At 40.5% G+C, this 19654-nt stretch overlaps 1 protein-coding gene across 2 annotated transcripts in view; it reads right to left on the bottom strand.

The window, feature by feature from the left end:
* The window catches only part of CPQ (carboxypeptidase Q), a 509668-nt gene extending 490575 nt beyond the window's left edge, over positions 1 to 19093 (bottom strand). For both annotated transcript variants that reach the window (XM_073018231.1, XM_008001157.3), the window contains exon 1: positions 18748 to 19093. The gene's annotated coding sequence lies outside the window, so the exon portion shown is untranslated. The remainder of the gene's footprint in view (positions 1 to 18747) is intronic.
* Positions 19094 to 19654: the final 561 nt, after the last annotated feature.

The following is a 19654-nucleotide window of genomic DNA, read 5'->3' as shown; positions in this document are numbered from 1 at the left end:
GATGTTTTTGACATGATATTCCGTATTTTATGGATTAGGAAACTGACACTGGTAAAAATAGAAATTTGCTCAAGGTCATACTTTTTTTTTTTTTTTTTTTTTTTTTTGAGACGGAGTCTTGCTCTGTCACCCGGGCTGGAGTGCAGTGGCCGGATCTCAGCTCACTGCAAGCTCCGCCTCCCGGGTTTACGCCATTCTCCTGCCTCAGCCTCCCGAGTAGCGGGGACTACAGGCGCCCGCCACCTCGCCTGGCTAGTTTTTTGTGTTTTTAGTAGAGACGGGGTTTCACTGTGTTAGCCAGGATGGTCTCGATCTCCTGACCTCGTGATCCGCCCGTCTCGGCCTCCCAAAGTGCTGGGATTACAGGCTTGAGCCACCGCGCCCGGCCTTTTTTTTTTAATTTATAAACTCCAACTTTCCAAAGAATAATTTAAACTCTTTTGATTCTTCTCCAATATTGCCTTCCTCGCTTCCTTTATGTTTCTATGGCATGTGTCCGAGTCCTTCACTGCTTTTCCAGTCACAGAGACTTATAATTGAGCATTTCTGTCAACAGAGATGGTGAGATACACACACACAGAGACATACACACACACCATACCCCCCCCCACACAATTAATATTTGTTCAATATAAATTTGTTAAGATGTTGAAAAAATGAAGTCAGCCCTTAGAAGTATATAAACACATATCAGCACTGCTCTTTTCTCTTTATCTCAACTGCAATCACTTTTATAATTTTTTAAGCACAAGTGGTTTACAACTGTGCAAAAGAAACTAAAGATTTTCTTAAGTTTCAAAAGTGCTCAGAGCGTGTATATTTTCTTTAGTTACCTAATCTAATCCCATGGTCCACAGCTTGGCACAGTCTCCACAGTTCTCAAGAGGGACAAGATCAGGCCCAGAGAGGAAGGACATACAACACTATCAGCTGAAACTGTTTCCCCATCAGGAGGGCCAAGGCTGACAACAGGTCAGCTGAGGAAACAAACATTTCTTCCATTGACAAGTGTTTAATTGGACATTTGGAGAATCTAATGTCATGTATGCAGATGCAAATGTTTGAGGAGTTGTTTACAGTGTAGTTTGTGCCAGACAGGCTCCATTGCCAAGCCAGCACACAGCCTCCCATTATTCCACTGGGCTCCACTTCTAAAGATGTTTCAGGGCTCTCTGAGCCTTGTAAATTTCCACATCCAAAGGCTCATCTGTGTTTTCAACGCAGAGTCCTTTTTCCCTTGTGAGTAGACATCAGTCCTTCCCCTGCCAATCTCTGTTATTGCCTGTCCTGGTTCAGAAATGGGTTTGGAAAAATGACTTGAAAGGTGATAACCCATTCTCTAGAAAGTTTAACATTGAGATTTTGTTTTGTTTGAGACAGGGCTTTGCTCTGTAGCCCAGACTGGAGTGCTGGTGCGATCTTGGCTCACTGCAGCCTCACCTCACCCTTACAGGGCTCAAGTGATCCTACCGCCTCAGCCTCTCAAGTAGCTGGGACTACAAGAGTGCCAAACCACACCCAACTAATTCTTGTATTTTTTGTACAGTCGAGGTTTTGCCATGTTGCCCAGGTTAGTGTTGAACTCCCAGGCTCAAGCGATCTGCCTGCCTCTCAAAGTGCTGGGATTATAGGCATGAGCCACCACACCTGGCCAAGCATTGAAGTTTTAATATTTTTTGAAAAACTAACAAAAAGGAAATGCCAGACCCCAGCTCCTTACCCCAAAATTGGGTCTTAACTGATTTAATTATTTTGCGGATTGTTTCTGTTATTCATTGACCCAGGAAAATAAAGCTTAGTAACTCAGCTAATAGACAAGTCCACCTAATTATGCCAGCTTTAAGGATGCAGTTCTTCATTAGGAAGATAAACAAGGATATACTACAAATAAACATTGAGGAATCCATTTATCTTCAAGAACTGGACCATTAATACTCTGCCCTGAAAAATGCAATGTAGAAGAAGATGCAATTACCAAAAGTTGTTATAATGCCTTCACTTTGCCCCCCTCCTATTATCACATATCTTCATCAAGAGAAATTTTTAAATGTTAAAATTTCCAAATTGAAAATACACATTAAAAGTACTGTTTATGTGTAATGTTAAGGATATTTAATTCAAGAAAAGAATACTGAACAAAAATTCTGCCACTCTTGCAAAAGATATATCATTTAATGAGGACTATTATCCAAAATATACAAATAACTCTTAAAAACTCAGCAACAAGAAAGCAAACAACCCAATTACAAAATGACCCAAAAACCTTAACAGACACCTCACCAAAGAAGATACAAAGTGGAAAATAAATATGTGAAAAAATACTTCACATCATATGTAAACAGGGAAATGGAAAAGAAAACAAGATGCCACTACAGACCTAGCAGAATGGCCAAAAACCATAACACTGACAACACCAAATGCTGGTGAGGATGTGGAGCAACAGGAATGCTCACTCATTGCTGGTGAGAATGTAAAATGGTGGACCCACTCTGGAAAATAATTTAACAGTTTCTTAAAAAACTAAACATACTCTTAACATACAATCCAGCAATGGTGTTCTTTAATATTTTCCCAAAAGAGTTGAAAACATGTCAACACAAATACCTGCACATTGATGTAAAGAGCAGCTTTATTCATAATTGCCAAAATTTGGAAGCAACCAAGATGATCTTTAGTAGGTGAATGGATAAATAAACTGTAGTACATCCAGACAATGGAATATTATTCAGAGCTAAAAAGAAATGTGCTATCAAGTCATAAAGAGACAGGGAGGAGATGTAAATGCATATTACTCAGTGACAGAAGTGAATCTGAAAAGACTACATACTGTATGATTCCAACTATATGACATCTTGGAAAGGGCAAAACTATGAACACAGTGAAAAGATCAGTAGTTGCCAGAAGTGAGGGGAAGGGAGGGATGAACAAGTAGGGTACAGCAGATTTTTAGGGCAATCCAAACCCATAGAAAGCACACCACTAAGAGTGAACGCTAATATAAACCATGGGCTTTGGGAGATTATGATATGTCTGTTTGGGTTAATCAATTGCAACGAATGTACCACTCTGGTGGGGAATGTACATATGAGGGGAAGGTAGTACATGGGATATTTCTATACCTTCCTCTCAATTTTGCTATAAATCTAAAACTGCTTTTCAAAAAAGTAAAGTATTTTTCTTTAAAAAAGGCTGCCACTTGTTTTGCATTTGATATGTTCATTTTTTGCCCAATGGTCTCCATTGTACAAAAAGTCACACTAAAAATATTAGCATTTATTAACTAATTCATTTTTCACACTGCAAAGATGGATTAATTATCTACTATGTTCAGAACAACTTCCACTGTTTCATATATACAGAAATAAAGAATATGTCCTCTTTGGTCTCAGAATGCTAGTGAAAGAAGAAGGCAAATGACTATCATATAAAACAAAATAAATTCTTCAGTACTTATATAAACTAAAATAAAATCACAATAAAGTATTGCAGGATTATCTCTGGAGAGAATGAGAAAAAGATAACAGAAAAGATGATATTCCAGCTCAGCCTAGAAGGCTAAATTAATTTTCATAGATGTATGGTAGGAAGAGAATTTCCAGTTAAAAAACAAATATGAGCAAAGGTATGAACATTTATAGTATGTTCACCAATAATGTTAAAAAGTCTAGGAAACCTGGGAAAGCACTAGGGAGAAATGTAAACATACACACACACACACACACCCCCCACACACACCCCAAATGTATTTTCAGCCCCATTTCAGACCTACTGATTCAGAACCTACAAGAAGTTGGGTGAGACCCCAAAATCAGTATTTTCTAAATCTTCGTAGGTGATTCATTATACATTCACGAGTACAGAATACATAGAGGGATACAGTCGGTGTTATGGGCTAAATTGTGTTCCCCAAAATTCATACGTTAAAGCCCTAACTCCCAGGACTTTAGAATGTGACTATTTGAAAATGGGGCTTTGAAAGAGGTGTTAAGGTAATGAGACCATCAGAGTGGGCCCTAAAACAATCTGACTGGTGTCCATATAAGAAGAGGAAACTGGAATACACAGATACCAGGGGTGTGCATGCACAGAGAGAAGACTATGTAAGTACCTCGAGAAAAGATGGCCACATGCAAGCCAAAAAGAGAGGCCTCAGAAGAAACCAAACATGCAGACACTTTGATCTTGAACTTCCAGCCTCCACAACCATGAGAAAATTCACTTCTGTTGTTTAACCTACCCAGTCTGCAGGACTTTGTTATGGTAGCACTAGCAAATACAGTAGTAACATGATCCAACCTATGATCCAACCCTGAGGCAGTATAGATGATAAAGTGGTTTAAAATATTTAGCTTGGCCGAGTCAAGGGTTAGGACTAGTGCAATGACAGCAAGGATGTGGGCAAAATTCATAGGTAGACACAACAGCCCTTGGTGACTTATTAATTCTGAAGAAAAGGATTCAGGAAAGTTGGAGAATGAAGGGTAATCTCCCTGATTATGAGCCTGTTTTGTACCCTGTATTTCAGACACATCAAATTACCTACTATCCCTTAGATTGAGAAGCCACTAACCTAAATAGAAAATACAGAAAAAGCATGCTTGGAAATGAAATTAATGAAGTGGAAACCAGATAACGGAAATCAGAAAGAAGTCACGTGTACAGATGAAGATCTCATGTGTATAGAAAGATTATTAAAGCCATAGGGTAAAGAGCACTGCCCACACTTCCAATTTCAGTACCAACATGTAAAGAACTTGGAAGTCAGCACTCATGTCCTTAAAATAATGAAACAAAACAAAGTAAAAACCAGTGACTTTCCTTGGACTCCCCCCACCCCACACACAGAACTGAAGTTGCAGGGCAAACTACCACCCTAAAATCTACAGAGGCAAATCCAGAGAGTCACAGCCAAGATCTACTCACCTGGAACAGAAGCTGCTGGGACCATAAAATAGTAGGAACTCTGAAATGGTAATTTTGACAAATTACTGGAGGCTGAGTATAGACTAAAATGAGAGTGAAAAACACCTAGGGCCATAGTCTTGGTAGGGAAGATACCCACAAATTTGGGTAATTACAAGACAACTACCACAAAACAGCAAAGACAGAAGGGAAACTAAAGTACCAATGGATAGTAATAGTGGCTAATACTAACTGAGCATTTACCATGTGGCAGGTCTGTCCTAAAGGTTTCCATTTCCTAACCCTTACAACAAACCCATATGGCAGTGCATTTGTTTTCTATTTCTGCTATAACAAAATACCACAACTTTGGTATCAGAATACAAATTTATTATTTTGCAGTTTTGTAGGTCGGAAGTCTGACACTGTATGCATCATGTAAAAGCAAGGTATTGGCAGGGCTGCATCCCTTTCTGGAAGCTCTAGGAAAGAATCTATTCCCTTGCTTTCCTCAGTTTCTAGTGGCCACCCACATTCCTTGGCTCATGGCCCCCTTCCTCCATCTTCAAAGCCAGTGGCACTGTCTCTCTTTGAACATTCTTCCACAATCACATCTTCCGAACTCTCTGACTTCCTCTTCTGCTTCACGCTTCCACTTTTAAAGACCCTTGTGATTACACTGGGCCCACCAGGATAATCCAGCACAATTTCCTATTTTAAGGCCAGATGATTAATAATGTTAATTCCATCTGCAACCTTAATTTCCCTTTGCAATGTAACCTAACATGCACAGGTTTCAGAGATTAAGATATGGACACCATAGGTGGTGGTAGGGAAGACAGTATTCTGCCCACTGCAGACAGTTATAATTTGTATCTCAATTTTATGGATGCAGAAATGGAGGTATAAAGAGTAAATGTGTTTGGCCCAAAGTCACATAGGTGATGGTGGTAGATCTCAGATTTGAACTCAGGACAATGACTTCAAAGCCCATGTTCTTAACCATTAAGCCACAGGAAATGCAAGGTGCCAGTGAGTTATTATTAAGTTGTAAACACTAAAATTTGGACTGAGTAGGCAATGAAATGAATTCAGAATAATGCTGACTTCCATGATATACCTTCTGCTTCTCAAAGAACTTAATTGATGTTTATGATACCTCCAGTCACTTTCTAGCCTTTCTTTGGTCCCTGATTTTCTTTAAGCTTTAGCTCAAAAAACCTAATGAAAAGAAAAACCCTACAAAAGAATAGCCAGGTGTTTTAGATGGTAAATTTTGGTATACAATACAAACGGAATTAATGATTTAAAATACTCAAATGTAACAAATACAGGCTCAGATAAGTTATGAATAGCATAGATCCATTGTATTTTGATAATGAAAAAAGAATCTCAAAATTATGCTCTGGCACAAAAGAGATATATGTATATAAACATGGAAGATGAATTATATGCGCTACTTCACAGTATTATGAAAGGAGAGAGGTATGTTTTCTTTTCATCATCTCAACCTGTTAAAAGCTAGCTGGAAACAGGGGCTAAACCAGAGGACTAAGGCACAAGGCCAGTAAGAGTAAGAAAGACTCTGGAATTCACTAAAGTCTTCATTTAAGGCTTTTGGGTTTTTTGTTGTTGTTGTCATTGTTGTTTTGTTTTTTACAATCTCTCATAAATGTTACAAGCAGGATGTGAATTTTCTGTAAATATGTAGGTGTGACATCAGCAAGATGGCAGAATAGGAAATCCCAGGCTTCACTTGGCTTCACTTCCCTCTACAGAAAGTCCAACAAGCAACAATCCAAAGACAAGAACACTTTTGTGAAAACTTACAAACTTGAGAAAGAAATGGAGACAGCTGGGAGGGATTGCATTGGGAGTTATACCTGATGTAAATGACGAGTTGATGGGTGCACACCAACATGGCACAAGTATACATATGTAGCAAACCTGCACATTGTGCACATGTACCCTACAACTTGAAGTTTAATAATAATAAATAAATTTAAAAAAAAAAAAAAAAAAAAAAGAAATGGAGACAGCTGAAAGAATAGGCCGCTGAATCAAACAAAAACCACATTAGAAGAGGAACAATCTCACGTTGACCATATTGCCCCTCCTGCTTTCCCAAATCAGCATGGTGATGCACAGAGAGAGGATTTTTTTTTTTTTTTTTTTTTTTTTTTTTTTGAGACGGAGTCCCTCTCTGTTACCCTAGCTGAAGTGCAGTGGCACAATCTCGGCTCACTGCAACCTCCACCTCCTAGGTTCAAGCAATTCTCCTGCCTCAGCCTCCTGAGTAGCTGGGATTACAGGCACACACCACCATGCCCAGCTAATTTTTGTATTTTTAGTAGAGACGGGGTTTCACCATGTTTACCAGGATGGTCTTGATCTCCTGACCTCATGATCCACCCACCTCGGCCCCCGAAAGTGCTGGAATTACAGGCTTGAGTCACTGTGCCCAGCCAAGAGGATCTTTTTAACTGGGCCCATACAGTAAAAAAACAGAGTTTCTAGACATCTGGCTCCCCAGCATTCTGAGACACTTCCCAGAAAGTCCACTCCTGTCTGTCTGACCTCATGGGGAATACTGGCAGTAATGACATGGCTAGACCTCCTGGGGTTAGGTATAAACAAAGAAAGGAGGCAGAGCTCAGAGGGACCAGTGTGCAAATTTTGGTGATGGCTCTATGTGCCTCCCAGTGGTGGTGCAAAATCAGAGACACCACCCAATGGTACAGCTCACTTGCAAAGCCAAGCACACTGTTCACAGAAACATGATGAGAAGGTCAGCCTGGTTTGAGTCTTTAGATGGATAGCCTCCATATCTAGCCTCAGAGACCACCCCAATGCCTTACCCAGGAGGGAGATGTGGAGATGACCAACACAGGGCATTTCTGTGGATCATAGGGGTTCACAGGGTTTGAACCCAGAAGTCCAAAGAGTGACTCGATCCAGACTCAGAGCCCACTCCAAGGCCCTACCCAGGAAGAGGCAATCCTCAACTGTGCAGTTCTATGCCGCATAGCCTCCAGACCCCATCCATCCTGAGCAGCAACTCCACCTAAACTCAGAGTCCAGCCTGTAGCCCTGCATAACTGTTGAACCCAAAAAGTAGTACCACCCAGCCAGGAAATATACCCTACAACCTTGTCCAATGAGAAATTATAGCAGAGCCCAGTCAGTGGTCTCCCCCAGGCAGGGGAGCCTAGCCAGCAGCCCCATCAGACCTCAGAGCAAAGGCAGCAGCCCAGCCAACTATAGCAAGCTCTTCCTGCATGGGGTCATTACCACCTGAACCAATAAGAATCACACCCTAGACTAAGAAGTAAAGGCCAATCCCTGCCAAAGAATACCTGTAAAGACCAGAAGAGCAAACTGTTGGGGCCAGATGCAGTGGCTTATGCTTGTTATTCCAGCACTTTGGGAAGCCAAGGTAAGTAGATCACTTGAGCCCACAAGTTCAAGACCAGCCTGGACAACATGGTGAAACCCCATATTTACAAAAAATACAAAAAGTAGCCAGGCATGGTGGCACATACCTGTTGTCCCAACTACTCAGGAGGCTGAGGTGGGAGAATCTTATGAGCCCAGGAGGTGAAGGCTGCAGTGGGCTGTCATTATACCACTGCACTCAGAAGGAAGCTGTCTCTTCAAATGTGCAGACACCCATGAAAGAACACAAGGATTACAAATATAGATGGTCCCCAATTTATGATGGTTCAACTTACAACTATACAACCTTAGAACGTACTTATCAGGATATAACCCCATTGTAAGTCAAGGAGCATCTGCACTTATGTGGTTCAACTTATAATTTTTTGACATTACAATTGGTTTATTGGGGGTATTAAACACATTTCTTACAAAGTTTTCAAATTACTATGGGTTTAACAGGACATAAGCCCGTCGTAAGTCAAAGAGCATCTGTAATCATCAAAAGAAGCTAACAAAGTTCCAATAACAGAATAAAAAATGAAGATCTATAAAGTGGCAGGAAAAAAATCCAGAAGAATCCTTGTAAAGCAGTTCAGTGAACTACAAGAATATATGGATATAAAATTAAATGAAATTTGAAAAATAATACACAAAATTAGAATGTAGAAAAAGAAGTAGAAACAATAAAAAACCCTAGAGATAAAGATTACAATGACTTAATTGAAAAATACAATAGAAATCTTCAACAGCAGACTCAATTAAGCAGAAAAATCAGTGAGCTAAAGACAGAATATTTGAAATTATTCACCAGAGGAGAAAAAAGAAAAAAGAATGACAAAGACAAAGAAAGCCTACAAAAATTATGTGACACAATCACAATCAAGGGAACTAACCTTCACATAATAGAAATTTCAGAAGATGAAGAGAGAGAAAAATGGCCAGAAAGTATATTTTAAAAGGAAATAGAAAAAAAATCCTAAAATTCATAGGGAATAAAAACAAAAATCACCAAGATGATCTTATACAAAACAAAGAAAGTTGGAGGCATCACACTACCTGATATCAAACTATATTGCAAAGCCATTAAAAAATCATCGAGGAGACAGGATACCTGCCTAAACAGGGTTTTAATGCAGATGAACATGCTGTATTCTGGGAAAGAAAAAAAAAAAAGGCCACAAAGGACATCTACTAGTAAGGAAGAGAAGTGAGCACCAAGATTTAAGGTAGGAAGGGATAGGCTAACTCTACTGTTTTGTGCAAATTCAGTCAGGTTTATGGTCAGGATTGTTATCTATAAAGTTGCTAACCTCCAAGTCTTGATGGGAAAAGATAAACATCAGCTGCCAGTCTTTTGGCTTAAACAAGAACTATTTTTCTGGATTGGTTCCACTGATGCTTTTTCCCTGAAGTCAGAGAGTATCTTGCCAGTAAGGGAATGCCTTTTAAAATTATTTTCATATTAGACAATGCCCCTGGCCACCTAGAACCCTATGAGTTCAACATCAAAGACATCAAAGTGTTCTACTTGCCCCCAAACACAATATCTCTAACTATCCTCTACATCAGGGGATCATAAGGACCTTGAAGGCTCATTATACACAGTACTCTGTGGAAAGGATGTCAACGCTATGTTAGAGAACCCTGATAGAACATCATGAAAGTCTAGAAGGATTACACCATTGAAGACACCATCACTGTTATAGAAAAAGCTGTGAGCCACCAAGCCAACAATAAGTTCCTGCAGGAGAAAACTGTGCCCAGCTGTTGTATATGACTTCACAGGATTTATGACAAAGCCAATCAAGGAAATCATGAAAGTGATTGTGAATACAGTGGGAAAAAAGGTGGTGAGTGAAGATATCAAGATATGAATCTCGGAGAAATTCAAGAGCTAATAGACACTACACACCAGAGGAATCGACAGAAGACAACTTGACAGAATGCTTCTGAACCAGTGCCTTATGATGAGGAGGAGGATATAAAAGTACCAAAAAGCAAATTAACAACAATCTGGCAGAACCGTTCTGATTATTTAAGACCACTTTGACTTCTTTTATGACATGAACGCTTCTATGATATGGGCACTGAAGCTAAAGCAAATAGCAGAAGAAAGACTGATACTGTATAGAAACATTTTAAGATAAACTTTACAACATTTTCCAAAAAAGAAAAGTAGCCATACAGAAATTATTATGTATTTCCAGAAAGTTACACCAAGTGGGCCTGCCTCTCCTCCCTCCCCTTCTACCTCCTCCACTTCTTCCACCTCAGCCACCCCAAGACAGCAAGACCAACCCCTTCTCTTCCTCCTCCTCCTCCTCCGCCTACTCAACATAAAGATGACAAGAATGAAGACCTTTATGATTATTCACTTCCACTTAATAAATAGTAAATATATTTTCTCTCCCTTATGATTTTCTCAATAAAATTTTCTTTTCTCTATCTTACTCTATTGTAAGCATATAGTATATATATTACATGTAACATATAAAATACATGTTAATTGGCTGTTTATGTTACTGGTAAGACTTCCAGTCAACAGTTGGCTATTAGTAGTTAAGTTTTGGGGGAATCAAAAGTTATAATAGAATTTTCAAATGTAGAGGGAGTCAGCACACCTAAGCCCCGCATTGCTCAAGGATGAACTGTATAAGGAACTCAAACAACTCAATAGCAAAAAAACAAGCAACTCGATTAAAAAATGGACAAAGAACCTGAATAGACAATTCTCAAAAGAAGACATAAAAATGACCAACAGATATATTTTAAAATGCTCAACATCATTAATTATCAAAGAAAAGCAAATCAAAACTGCAATGAGATAATATCTCACCCCAGTTAGAATGGCTACTATGAAAAAGACAGAAAATAACAAGTGCACTAGGCACTGTGGCTCACTCTTGTAATCCAGCACTTTGGGAGGCCAAGGGGAATAGATTGCTTGAGCTCAGGAGTTTGAGACCAGTCTGGGCAACATGGCAAAACCCCATCTCTTCAAATATACAAAAATTAGCCAGGCACAGTGGCACACTTGTAGTCCCAGTTACCTAGGAGGCTGAGGAGGGAGGATGGCTTGATCTTGGGAGGCAGAGGTTGCAGTGAGCCGAGATCACACCCCTGTACTCCAGCCTGGACAAAAGAACCAGATCCTGCCACAAAAACAAAATTCTGGTGACAACGTGAAGTAAAGGAAACTCTTACGCATTGTGGATGGGAATGTAAATTCGTATAGCCATTACTGAAAACTTTATGGAGACTCCTCAAAAAAACTAAAGATAGAACTATCATATGATCCAGCAGTCCCACTTCTAAGTACATATCCAAAGATTTGAAATAATTATATTAAAGAGATATGTGCAATCCCATGTTCACTGCAGCACTATCCCATGTTCACTGCAGCACTATTCACAATAGCCAAATTATAGAATCAACCTAAGTCCATCAACAGATAAATGGATAAAGAAAAGGTCATATATATGCACAATGAAATACCATTCTGCCTTTAAAAATGAGGACATTCTGTCATTTGTGACAACATGGATGAAGCTGCAGGACATTATGCTAAATGAAATAAGCCAGACATAGGCACAGAAAGACAAATACCACATGATCTCACTTCTGTGTGGAATCTAAAACAACAGAACTAAGAAGCATGGAGTAGAATGGTGCTGACCAAAGTCTGAGGGGTTGGGCAAAATGGGGAATGCCAAAGGGTTCAAAGTTTTCATTAAACAAAAGCATTATGTTTTTTGAGATTACGTTGTCACCATGATGACTATAGTTAATTATACTGTGTTGTATATTTCAAAATCGCTAAGAGAGCAAATTTCAAATATTTTCACCACAAAAATAAGTATTTAAGGTGATGGGTATGCTTATTAGCTTGATTTAATCATTCCACATTGTATGAAATGTTGTGTTATGACATATATCAACATTACTTTGTACCTCATAAATATATACAATCATAATTTGTCAATTTACAATAAAATAAAAAAGAACTTAATGCAAAAAAGGAAATATATATATACACACATATACCCCATATATATTCCAATATATATCATGTACATGTATATTCATACATAATATAAATAATTATTTTTGATTAATAAAATATACTATTAAATGTTCCATATCCCTATTCACTCATAAATTATTTAACCTCATTAGTTATACTATTCAAATCTTGCATATTACCATTTGACTTTGTCTATTTAATTTGTCATGTAAAACAACAGATCTAAGGTGTCCTACAAGTAGCTTTGCTTATTTTCTCATACTTCTGATCATTAGTTTTACATATTTTGAAGATATGCATTTTTAGATGTTTGATGCAAAAAAGAGTCACAACTACCTCTTCTTCCTTACAGAGGTTATCTTTTATCAGTACAAAATAACTCTGGGTCTAATATAATGGTCTTTGCTTTGAAATATACTTGGTTTCATTTTAATACTGATGTAGAATTCGAGGACCATAAGAGTTTCTGGTTTTCTTACCCTGGCTCACTATATTGGTGAATTTACATTTATGACTCTCTTGTGGTCTAACTGTCAGACTGAAGGCAGTGCCAGTGCTGGGCTTGTCTCTCCATTTCCCAGCTGAGTTTTGCCCCATCCAATGGCCTACCTGTTAGGTACTTGGTAAACAGTAAAGGTAGCTGGATGGATTTAACTACGAGTCATGATGTCCATTATATTTTAAATGGTCTCTAACAATTAGAGGATCCAGCTCCAGATCCCCATCTTCATATTCAATACCCAAGTCAGAAAAATCTTCACATATGACAAATATAGATGTAGGCTGCTATCTTGCTTTAAGTCAACCCCATATTTGAAAGTCTGGATTTATTCAGATAATAAAACAAGGAGTGACTGTTCATTTTATAAAGGGATTTTTTGCCTCATAAAAAATTTAATCATAACACTTTGATATTGTGGACTCCCCTACCACATTGAAAGTGTCATTTGATTTACATAGATAGGCTCTATGCACAACCCTTCATGAACATCCCCATTGTATATAGCATAATCGGTGCTAAGGATCCTTTCACGTCACTGTCTGTCTCCGCAGAGATCTTGGCTCTTTTGCTGTTCAAATACCATCTGCTTTACTTTTACATTTCCGTGATATGATACGGTAAGGGAAGGAGGGGACACACTGCAGAAGGCCAAGGTTCCAAGGTAAGGCAAGGCTTCGATACAATGGACAAAGCAATGGACCCAAAGTCAGAAGGCTCTGAGTCCCTGCCAGCCACGGGATCTGAGCCATCTGAGCCATGAGACAAACTGCAGCCTCCTTCATGCCAGATTTTTAGTTTATAAAAGAAAGATATTAAGGCCTGGGTGCACCTACTTCCTAGGTTCTTATAACAATCAAATATAAAATTGCTTTTTAAATATAAGGTGCTATGTGAATCTTTTCTCCAAGGAAGTCTAATACCACTGCATCAAGAGAACACTGCATTGATCTGCCTTTTTCTTTGTTAACACCGGTTTGTCATAGAATTACTTAAATTTTCTGGAAAATTTCTCCAAATCATTATCCTTTTCATTTTTATCTTACTTTCCCTGTTACTCTTTGCTTAGTTCAAAGTCTCCAAACACTTTCTCTGCAAAATGAGATCAAGCCCTCTGCCCAGCACCCACACCTCTGAACAATCTCCTGTTTGTCTCTTCCTGACAAACTGAATAAGATGAGAAATCAAAGCTTGTGATATCTTACCATTAAAGAAGTACAATTATTTGGAAGCACCAGCTCAAATTTCTTTTCTGTATTTCATATCTGCCTATACCTGTGTCTTTGGAAACCACGGCTCTCTGCAACACTCCTGCCATTTCCTTATCTTTGTTCCTTTGAACCACTCTGGTCTGTATTTCTCTTTTTCAGTTTCTTCTGGCAGCTTATAATAACCCCTCATTGTTTGAGTCTCCAATCTTCTTTCCTTTACTGGCACTTACACAAGAATCAGAGTTCTCTAAGAACTCGCCTGAAATATAATGTAATGGTCATTAGATAAGTATGATGTATTTTTTAAGTGAGTTATTAAACTGATGTGTCTTTTTAGACCGAGACCCTATTGTAATGTTTGGCTGAGGTCTTGACTGTGTGACATCACAGCACAGCTACAGAAAAGGCTATATCCTGGGATCTCTACCTGGATGTTCCACAGCTACCTCCGCTCACTCACCGTCTTTCTCCCGAAACTTCTTCCTCACCTTACATTTGTTACCCTCATTAGTGGCATCCCCACTCACCCAGTTAAGCAATTCCAAAACCTCAGATTATTTTTAAACATATTTCCCATATCCAGCTAGTCATTAATCCTGCTGTTTTCAAAAAGCCTCTCAAACCTATCTTAGTTTAGATCCTTATCCTATTTCATTAGAACTATGGCAATAGCATCTTCATTTTCCTGTGGCCTTCTGGCTCTTCATTCCCCAGTTCTTCTGAAACATTACTGTAGCTATTTTCTAAAGAAAATCCAATCATATCACTCCTCTGCTTAAAATTCAGCTTAAATATGCTGAAAACAGCCAGGTACAGTGGCTCATGCCTGTAATCCCTACACTGTGGGAGGCCAAGGCAGGCAGATAGCTTGCAGCCCGAAGGTCGAGATCAACCTGGCCCACATGGCAAAGCCCCGTCTCTACTAAAAATACAAAAATTAGCCAGGCTGTAGTGGCATGCGCCTGTAGTTCCAGCTATTTGGGAGGCAGAGGCAGGAGAATCACTCGAACCAGGAAGCGAAAGTTGCAGTGAGCTGAGATCTTGCCATGGCACTCCAGCCTGGGTGACAGAGAGAGGCCTTGTCTCAAAACAAAACAAAACAAAAATAATGCTGAAAAGGATTATCTAGACTGTGATAAAGTTTAAATAACATGACATTCAAGGACCATCAATGTCTGGCCCTAACCTTACCAGACCTCCCTACCACAGCCACACTGAAGTCCCATCTCCCGAAGAATGCCGTGTTCATACTTGCGTCCTTTTCCTTGCTCTTGTTGTTCTCCATTCTTGGAATACCCTTCTCCCTCTGCTTGGTCTTCAGGCTTTGAAACACAGTTTGAAATTCACCTTCTCTGCAAAGTCTTCCTGAGCTCCAGTCACACCTCTTTCCTGGAAGAGTGAGTGACCACTACTTCCACATTACCCTGTGGTGCAATTGTTTGCAGATGGGTCACTCTCCTATTTAAATTTGTTCTCATTCATCTTTATCCGGCACATAGTACACACTCAATAAACGGTTATTGAAATTAATATTTTCTGAATAAAATAACTAAAGGAAAATTCCAGAGATCCAGAGGTACACCCCTCCAGATACTTCACTGCATTAAAGAAAAGGGCCCAGGAATAAAGAGAAAGAACTAATAATGTTACTGTAACAAACACATGAATGGGTTGTTTGTTTTTAAAAGTTAAGTGGTTTAGGGAGGGTAGGAGGCGAAAGTACATTTTAAAGCTCTAGCTTCAGGGCAAGTAATAAAAATTGTTGCTTTAATGTTTTTTCCATAATATTGTGAGCAATGGGAAGGTCTATTCCATCACACCAGCCTTTGGGGCAGAAAGTTTCAGCCTCCTGAGCTAAATCAAACTGGCATCAGCTCTTAGTTTTTCAGGCGGCCACAACTGGTCTCTGCTTTCCATGGGGCTAAACTTGGCTGACAAAAAAGAAACAAAATAATTTCCCACTTATTTTATGGGCCTCTCTTTTCCTCTTTTGCTCTCATCAATTAATTATAAGAGTTCTGGAAACCCATCCTGCATTCTTGTCTCTGGATTACACAGATGTAGGCATTGTTCTTTGTCTATACTAAGGATTGTTGGTCTTATAAAGAAGGAGGTTGGAAGGCAGTGTCTTACCAAGGGCACAAAGCTAGTCCAAGAAACAACACTGCTTGGCACTCATGGTTCAAAGCCCTTAAGTGCCATTCACTGATGACAACTCTTGATGCCACTCATTTTATATTCCCTAAATGGTAAGTCTGAATACTTTTAAAATTAAGATGCATGAGCACCTAGGTCAAAGTATCAGAGTCTCCTAGAATCTCAATGGAATTCAATAATTTTCAAAATGATAAAACAACCAACTCCCTTATAATTCAGTCTTAATCATTTCACCCTGTACTCTCATTCTAAATTCAGTTACCCAAATAACGCAGGGTTTGTATATATGCTTGAACACACACAGAGACCACATTCTTCAAAGTCACACAGTCTTTCCTGGCAAGATTGTCTTGTTTCTGGGAGAAACCCTGTTTCCATCTGCTTGAGTTCTAAGTCCTAACTCGCCCATTTTCCAAGTGCTGTTTCTAGTTAAGAAGGTCAAATAGGAATTACCATAGTATCTAGCTCTTAGGTATATAGTGACAATTAAATGGGGCAATATAAGTAAAAAGATTAAATATAACAGTGCCTGGTGTATGGTCAGTGCCCCATAAATATCAGCTTTGTAACATTCCATGTCTGTATGACACATGACCTCATAACTGGCTCTTTGGGTTGGTCCTTTTCACCAAGCAACATGTGAATTCCACTTCTCCTTATCAACTTGAATTAACTGAAGTAGGTAACATTAATTTCATTTTACTTAACACATTTGGAACCTTGTGTTTGTTAAATGTAGCATGCAAAAATATTTAAATACGTATGTATAATGACTTTTGAAGTGCCTTTAAAAAATCTTCAAGGTCCTTCCAGCTCCAAAATGTGATCCATGATAACTAATCTCAAATGCATGCAAAGAAATAGGGATGCAGTTCCCCGGATACACTGGGAATATATAGCATTGTCAGACTAGGTTGCACTGGAAACAAGTCAGACCCAGGACCAGGAGCCTGTGACAATGTAGAAGAAAATCTTGCCCTCCTTTCTCCCCACCAGCCTAGGGTTTATTATACTTATCTTGAGCTCCCAGGCTTTCTTATTGCAGATGTGGAGAAGAAAGGAAATGAGTTGTAAATAGCAGAGAAGACAGCAGAGACAAAATGCTATGGAATCTCAAACAGAGGAGGTGAAGTAAGCAGAACTCCAGGAAATCATCAGTAATTTCATCTTCTAACCCTGATAAAAAAGAATCCCAAAGGTTTAACTCAGGAAGGGTCCCTAGCTAAACACCTTCATTTTGGAGATTAAGAAATTAAAACCTAAAGAGATCAAGTGGCAAGTCCAAGGTCATCCGGCTCTTCTGGAACCTGGGCCTGGAAACTAAGAACTGCTGCAGTGACCAACTGTATTAAAGCTATGTGCTAAGCCTATGTGTTTACAAACAGATAAATGTCTCTCTGGGCCCTATGTAGCCTTCTTCAGTCACCTGCAAATCAGCCAGCACCTGTCTCAGGAAAACAGACAAGATTCTTAACAACTCTGAATTCAAAAGAAACGCCTGGTTTTACGAACAAGTCAGAGTCATATGGTTCTGCCTTTACAGTCACCCTTATCTTTAAGAAATGAATGAAATATTATAGTGACAATGATTCTTTAAACGTCCAAAGTAGAAGTGAACAAAACACAAGCAAGAAAAAACCTAGGCATATTTTGTTGTAAGCAAACACATAAAGCCAAGTCCACCAAAAATGGAAATACCAGGGGTCGTTTCTGGAGATTATTTTAACAGCATAGAATAGAACTCTTTTTAAGTGGTCCCAATCAGAATGCCTCCATTTGCAAAAGTGCAACATTTACACAACTTTTTGGAAAGCTATCAAAACCTAGGAGTTGTAAGCCTGCATCTTCACTGCTTCCACTTCATATATCTTTATTTTCACTCATGCACTGATTCATTCAGTTCGATCTCATATGCACTCACTGACTTACTCATTTGTTAATTCACTCAGTTCTATGGCATAGGTACTCATCCAATTACTTATCGAGTAGCTCTGAGTCCTAAGTCAGATGGGACTTTGCCCTCATGGAACTTAGATTCTAGGAGAGTCTAGTAGCAGAAACTAGACGCATCAAAAGCGAAACCACACGGTAAAATGCGAAAGGAATCCCAAAAGAACTGCATAAAGCATACTGGAGGCTCAGGGGGACCAGGAATGTTTGCAGATGGGGGGTGAAGGGGGCGGCTTGCTGACGGGAAGTAAAACCGTCTTGGGAAGGACGGCTGAGGGCCGTGCTCGCTGCTGTCCCGCAGCATCCTCCACCACCCCCACGTCACAGCTTCCCCATTTCTAGGCTCGGTGCCTCCAGTGTCACGAAGGGGCAGCCACAGGCTGCCAACCCGCCGCTCCCCAGCCAGGTCCTCCCGTCACTCCCCGGAATGAGCGATGCTGGAAGTCCGTCCCCGTCTGCCCCCGCCCCTGGCCTGCTCCAGCCTCAGCCCGCCCGACCGCCGCGGGTAGGAGCCAAGGCCTCGGTCCAGCCGCCCGCGGGCACTGCCAGGTCGGCTGCAAACGCACCTGATGGGGCGGCTCCTACGGCGGCGACGGAGGCGGCTCCCAGGACCGGGCTCGCGGCCTAGCCTTACGGTGGCGGCGGCCACACCCCTGACCAGGCTGGGGCCCTCCGCGCCGCCCAGTGACTGCAGCCCTGCCTGCCGGCCAGGCCGCGGGCCGAGAGGCGGGGCAAAGACCTGACTCGGGGGCCGGGCGCCACCTCCGGAACGCCTCGGGGGGGTCTCACTCGCCTTCCGAGGGCGACCTTAGGGACACAGATCGGCCAGAAGGCTGCTCAGCTTCTGGGCTGTGGCTTCTGTTAGAAAATTGAGTGTCGCCCTGGGTCCGGAGCGCCTAGGCCTGACTCCTTCGTGCAGGGGCGTCTCCCTCAGACTGGGTGGTGCGCAGGCCAGGGCCGCGTGCTTTTCAGAAGCACAGCCTCAGGCAAGGCGGGCGGCAGGGGCCTGAGAAGGCGCATGGCTTGGCAGAAGGGTCCTGTGCTTCGATGGGTGCCCGTGCAGGTAGAGAAGGACCGGGCTGCGAAGCTGAAAGGAAAACGTGAAAGGTTTTTGTGTTTCTCTGAGCCTGAGTAAAGGCCATGCTTTCTGAGCTGTCAAACGCCTCCCAGAGGGAAGCGATTATTAAACCGTTTTCCCATCCTGCCAGGTGTAGGATTGTTAGGCGGTGATGATGGAAGGCAGAAGAGATGACCCGAACTGAGAGATCAGTCTTTTCTCTTTCGTTTGTGCCTTAATTATATGAGGGTGCCCAAGAAGAAAGGAGACTCATCTGATTACCTGGTGTGGCTTATCTCAACAAGTCACACGCATTCTGGTCACAGAGTATGTGCTCAGTGTTTTCAATGCTTTATGTTTTGATAAGTGCAAATTCCTTTGTTTAAGGAAACTCTTATCAAATACAAACAGTTATC

This window comes from Chlorocebus sabaeus, chromosome 8 (genome assembly GCF_047675955.1).
Source record: "Chlorocebus sabaeus isolate Y175 chromosome 8, mChlSab1.0.hap1, whole genome shotgun sequence".
NCBI lineage: Eukaryota > Metazoa > Chordata > Mammalia > Primates > Cercopithecidae > Chlorocebus > Chlorocebus sabaeus.
Note: the sequence above shows the minus strand (reverse complement) of the source record. Positions and strands in the feature narration are given on the sequence as shown.